Consider the following 6,184-nt stretch of genomic DNA (forward strand, 5'->3'; position numbering starts at 1 on the left):
ATGACACATATAACGTCATGTCCCATCTACTGAGCAGCGCATGAGAATGGGCAAATCGCAATAACTAAATTGGTGTTAAGGAAGCACCGTTGCTGTGATAGTCCCCGCTCTCACCTGAAGACTCGTAAACTTCTGCTCCGTATCTCAGCTTCTACGTCCGTAGACCACAGGTCGGTTTTCAGGTATTTTGAATAGAGCGCCCAGTGCTACTAAACTCCTCCCCTCGCATGCGCACTGCAGCACGCTGCGCATTTCCTGGTGTGTCGGAGGTACCTGAAAGTAGTACGCATGCGGCCTGAGAAAGACCACACAAGTTCCTCCTGTGCAGTGATTGTGGTTGCCATTTTGGAACAGGAGTAATCTTTTTTCACACGAACCTAAAATCGAGATATTAAATTTCACATTGATTGAGTAAGTTGTTTAAAGCAGCAAATCATTGTAATTTAAAGGCTTCCTGCACATTGTTTAAACTTCGCATTGCTGTGATTTGATATTGCAAACTCCCGGGTATGAATCAAAATTCCAGGTAAAAATGGCTACAAACAAAAGTCTTTTAGGAAATGGGTACGGAGGCAGACCTAGAACGCTAACTTACACATTTCGAATGGAAAATAGCGAACGACAAGCTCCCGGAAAAACAGCTCTGGAAAGAAGGTTGATCTATTTGGAAAGTAAAATTTATAAACAAAAAGAGTTTTTTTTAAAGATGTTGCCTATTGAAGAAGAGTCCGCTAAACATACGGTTCTATCTTTTCTTATTTTATTTTTGCGACTTTATATTCTACTACCAAATTTTACACTTTTAGTTATGTTCCTCTCGTTACATCTTTGAAAATGTTATAGTTCTTATAAAGCCGCATATACCAGGAAACTAACAAAGGGATAGGGAGGTGGATGATAGAGGTGGAAGTGAATTAAAAACAAGCACTCGCAAAACCAATAGGTCTCGCCTATTTGAAAGCTGTTGGCTTTGGCAATGTGTTTAAGCCAAGTTGTACACACGTGTGGCTGCTGTTCAGTCTGGTTATGCGTTTGTGGGATGAGCAGAAGTGGGATTGAAGTAGATTGGGGTAGAGTGAAGTGAGTGGCTTTGTATAGAGTGGCATGGGGTAGATTTGGGTAGATTGGAGTGGGGTAAATAGGGGTAGGTTGGAGTGGAGGGTAGATTAAAGTGCAGTGGGGTAGATCAAACTAGAGTAGATTGGAGTGGGGTAGACAGGAGTGCATGAGGGTAGATTGGGATAGAGTGGAGTGATATCGATTGGAGTGCGGTTGTGTGAAGTGGGTTACATTGGAGTGGAGTAAGGTAGATTGGGGAGGGATATATTGGGCTTAGGAAGAGTGGATTGGAGTAGATTTTAGCGAGATGGGTGGGGTAGATTGGGGTGAAATGGATTGCGTTAGCTTAGAGTGGAGTGGGGTAGATTGGGGCGGAATGGGGTGGGGTAGATTGGAGTTTGGTGTAGATTGGAATGGAGTAGATTGGGGTGGGGTAGAGTCAAGTAGAGTGTAGAAGTTTGGGGTAGAGTAGAATGGGTGCATTGGTGTGCGGTAGATAGGAGTGGAATAGCTTAGATTGGAGTAGAATATATTGGGGTAGATTGAAGCTGGAGCAGATTTGATAGATTGGAGTGGACATTGTAGTGTAGTAGATTGTAATGGGGTAAAGTGGAGTGGAGTTAAGTAGATTGGAGAGGAATGAGGTAGATTGGAGAGGAGTGGGGTAGATTGGCATATATTGGAATGGAGTGGAGTAGAATGGGGTGGAGTGTAGTTGGGTAGATTGTAGTGGGGTTGATTTTGGTAGACTGTAGTGAGGTACATAGGAGTGGAGTCGATTGGAGTGGGGTAGGCTGGTGTTAGAAACTGGGTCTCTAGTTGACAGTGGTATGCACCCTGTCCAAGTAGGGACACTCACTCCAGTCAGGGTAAGTAAATTATACACTAAGAATAACCAGCACTCATCCACTTGGTAGCTTGGCAAGAGCAGTCAAGCTTAACGCCAGAGGCAATGTGTGAAGTATTTGTACCACTCACACAGTAACACAGTGAAAACACCACAAAAGCACTCCACACCAGCTTAGAAAACTAGCCAATATTCATCAGAGTATAACAAGTCAAAAATGACAAAATCCAACATAAACAAATCAAGTCGGGTCGCGCTTTACTGGTACAAATCCACAAGTTCAGTCCGACCACCAAGGAGCGCGGGCCAGATACAGAAGTCACGCAGACCCCAGCAGAGTACCTTGAATGTGTGAAAAATCAACAAGGATGCGAGGCGCAGGGGAGTTAAGGCGTAGCAGGTGATGCGTGGTTTTCTTACTGCTGAGCAGGGTCATTGGCATATAGGCACTCGCGGGCTGTGCGTTACATAACGGATCTGAGGCGTGACTGTAGCAAGTGAGGTGTTAGTTCCTGGAGGCAATGCAGGGCTATTGAGCCGCTAACGCCCGTGTACGATGCGAGGCTCATGGGAGGTGATGCGTTGGTTGCGGGTGCGATTCCTCAGTTCCTTACTGCTGTGCGGTATTGATGTTGAAGTCAGCGGTCACATTGCACGGCCTCGGTTTTGCAGCGTCAAACCACTGGGACAGCTGCAGAGTGGGAGTCAGAGCAGTGCATCACGGACATAGGTGTCACAGTGCTCACAACTCCTGCCATGGCGGTCCTTTGGAGGTGTTGCAGCATAGTGGGAGCCTGCGTTGTAAGCCTCAGTCATTGCATCGAGCACTGACCACAGCTTTGGTTCTGGCAGCAGCACAGCATCACAGTTGCAGATATGTACCAGTTCCGAAGTCGCTCAGCATTGGTTTCTTCTTGTAGCACTGAAACTCACTTCCAAGGGCCCAGGAATTGGAGTTGGCACCACTTGGCAAGTAGGGTTCTCAGCTGAGGAGCCCAGGTGCTACAGGTGAAGTCTTTGATAGTTTTACAAAGAGAGTTTCCTTTGGGCTGCACTTAAAGCCTCATTAGAAATTATGATCTATGTACACAAATGCTTACCTCACTCATAATAATTCAAGCTCACACCAATCATATAAGGGAAATATAACCTGTTGGGCATGGCCTCGTGGCGTGGTTCCCCCCGTTTCTCAGCGTCCCATTAGCCCAGCCCTGCACCCCGAAACTCCTGGTCCTCCCGTTCCCTGTCCGCCCTGCTCCCTACACGACCCTACCAACGGACGACCATCCCCGCATGCTCCTCCCGGTACCGGGCGCCCTGAACCTGCATCACCCCACAGGGCCACCGGCCGCCATTACCCTTCCCGAGGTCCCTGACTCCATAGCCTTGCCCGACCCCAGTCCCAGCAAAACTTAGGCTGCAGACGCGCCATGTCCTGCTGGGGGGTAGAGGGCTTCCTGAGTGAGATAGGAACAAAGAGTTTCAATTGCACCTCCGGCCTCCCCTGGGGGACTGGTTTCTCTCACATCTCTGGCCTTCCCCTGTGGGCTGGTTTCGATCGCACCTTTGGCCTCCCCGAGAGCTGGCTCCAGACCCTGCTGGGCGTCTGGGAATCCCCGGACGCATCTTCAAAAGGATCAAAGGGCCAGCCGACGGAACTCTCCGACGACCAGCCCCGAGGCATGAGATCTCCACCTGCGAGGGTCTGGACATCAAAGGGCCACTGCGCTATATCAAGGGCCGCCCAAGAACTAGCGGGCAGTTGTATCCTGGACAAGACAGCCCTGCTGATCTGTTCGCGGCTCAACCCTTTAGGAGAATACTGAACTTTGGAACATATCGAGCCCTGCTGACGCTGTCGCGGCTCATTCTCGTGAAGAAGGAACTAGAACCTCGGAGCCCTGCTGACCTCGTCTGGGCTCATCTTTGAAACTCTAAGGACATTCGTTGAACACCCTGCTGACGCCGTTGCGGCTTCTCAAGAACTAACAAACAATCTGTTCACTCCGGATCGAGGCCTTCTGACCTCGTCCCGGCTCGAGGAGAACCCTTGTCTGGCTGGACCATCGACGCTACCAACCCGACCTGGAGCAAGAGGAGTAAGTACAGCAGCTGGTACGACCACCATCGCCTGTATCCCCGGCTTGAGGGTTGAGAGCTGTGAGTACGCTTCGTACTGGCCTAACACTGAGACTGTCCCGCTTCCCTACTCCTCACAACCGAGAATTTACGATCCCTCCATCGCTTGTAAATAAGTGTTCATTTTGCCTAAAACTCTACTGTGTGATAAAGAACTTGCTTACTGAAATCCACGGTGTGGTGTCCGTTCATAAGTGTGGTGTGAGCTCTGTGTGCACGATCTTAGACCCGGAGTCCTCCCCGGCGAGAACTTCACGTTAGGACTCTGCAGTATTTCTGGGAGAGGTGGGTCACGGGGTGGTCGGGAGAGTATATCCTGGCCCCTGGGATCGCCCCTTCTAACATAACCATATACCCAAGGTCAAAAGTCTGAAAAGGTTTTTGGTAAAAAATATATAAATCTATTTATTCTTAATGGTATCATAAAATACATAAATCATTTGATGCATAAACATTCATTTGTAACATTCCTGACACAAAATCTAAAATTAATTCGCAACATTACATTATAAAAACTTCAGAATTAAAAAGAGAGTACACGCAAAAGAAAATACAATATGTCATTAAAGGACGCACATCCGTTATCTCACAATAGTTAGTACTAGAAACCGACACTGCAGTACTGATAAGTAGTCTGTAATTAAAGCCTTTTCACAGATTATGTTTCTAAAAGGGGCATCAACACGTTTAGATGGTAAACCTTATAGCACCATCTTTATTAAGACTTAATTTATGACTCTCAAAAAAATTGTTTTTCACTGGAACATTTAAAACACCTCTTAATGATAGGATGAGGCTACAAGGGCATTTTGTTATGAAGTGTAGTAATGCAAGTCCGGGGCTGTCACCTCTGTCCTCCTCAATTATATCCTAGCTCGAGTGGCAAGGCGTATCTTTTTTTTCCGGTTTTAGACACCCATTTAGGTTTATTATATTAGGGCTTCTATGCTCCAGTAGTGCGAGTAGCTGCGATCTTGCACCTGTGTTTGATGAAAATGGAGAGGCCCCCAGAAGGTCTTCCATAGGAATTGGGCTGGGAGGCTGATTGAAAGAGTTCATAATAGCCGTGGAGAGCCGATGGAGATAGAGACCAAGTCTCTTGAAAACAAATGATGTCACTTTTATTCAGATACTAGCAGCCCGCCCCGACCTTGTCCGGGAGCAATCAGGCTTCCCCGACCCCGCCTGCCCCGACATTGCCCAGCAGCCCTGGCCCCCGGCCGCTCCGTCCCCCGCCTGCCCCGACCCCCGACATTGTCCCCCAGATGTCACAAACGCCCAGTGTTGAGGCGCTCTGCATAAATCTCCATGGCAGATGCTGTATGTCCCTGTCCCCCGCCTGCCCCGACATTGTCCCCCAGAGCCTTTCCTCAGCCGATGTAAATTGTACCCTTCTGTTTTGTTGTAACTCCCTGTCCCCCACCTGCCCCGACCCCCACCTGCCTGACATTGTCCCCCGGAGCCTTACCTCAGCCAATCTAAATTCTATCCTTCTGTTTTGGTGTAAGTCCCCGTCCCCCGGCTGCCCCGACCCCCGCCTGCACGACATTGTTCCCCGGAGCCTTACCTCAGCTGCCGCTCCTCAGTTCACCGCTCCTCCTTCTGTTTTGGTGTAAGTTCCCTTCCCCCGCCTGCCCCAACCCCCGCCCGCCTGACATTGTCCCCCGGAGCCTTACCTCAGCCGTCGCTTCTCAGTTCACCGCTCCTCGTCGCTGGTCACCGCTCCTCCCGCCGGTCCGCTGCTCCTCACCTCCTCCCCCACGCCATGTCCGCCGCTGATCACCGCTGCTCCCCTGCGCCATGTCCTCGCGCTCCTGGACGCCGCACCTCCCCGCGCTCCTGACGTCAGCACGCAGGTCGCGGCCGGCGCTACTTCGAGGGGACTACTTTTTTAACCCCTCCCCTGCTGATGACGGAACCGCTCCGTCATCAGCTACAGTTGAGCTGTGCTGATGACGGAGCGGTTCCGTCATGGCCCAGCCGCCGCGCCTGCGCGGCGCTGATTTCGCGCATGCGCGGGCGTTCTAATGAGCGGGGCGGGTCATGACGGAACCGCTCCGTCATCAGCATAGCTCAACCGCGGGTGGTGACGGAGCGGCTCCGTCACCAGCATGCGGCCGCCGCGCGGCCGCTCCGCCC

General features: G+C 50.3%; 1 protein-coding gene across 1 annotated transcript in view; it reads right to left on the minus strand.

Moving 5' to 3' along the window:
- The window catches only part of LOC147664071 (anillin-like), a 278,145-nt gene extending 277,922 nt beyond the window's left edge, over positions 1–223 (minus strand). The window contains exon 1 of the mRNA XM_086950003.1: positions 115–223. The gene's annotated coding sequence lies outside the window, so the exon portion shown is untranslated. The remainder of the gene's footprint in view (positions 1–114) is intronic.
- Positions 224–6,184: the final 5,961 nt, after the last annotated feature.

Source organism: Lissotriton vulgaris, unplaced genomic scaffold (genome assembly GCF_964263255.1).
Source record: "Lissotriton vulgaris unplaced genomic scaffold, aLisVul1.2 SCAFFOLD_2308, whole genome shotgun sequence".
Taxonomy (NCBI): domain Eukaryota; kingdom Metazoa; phylum Chordata; class Amphibia; order Caudata; family Salamandridae; genus Lissotriton; species Lissotriton vulgaris.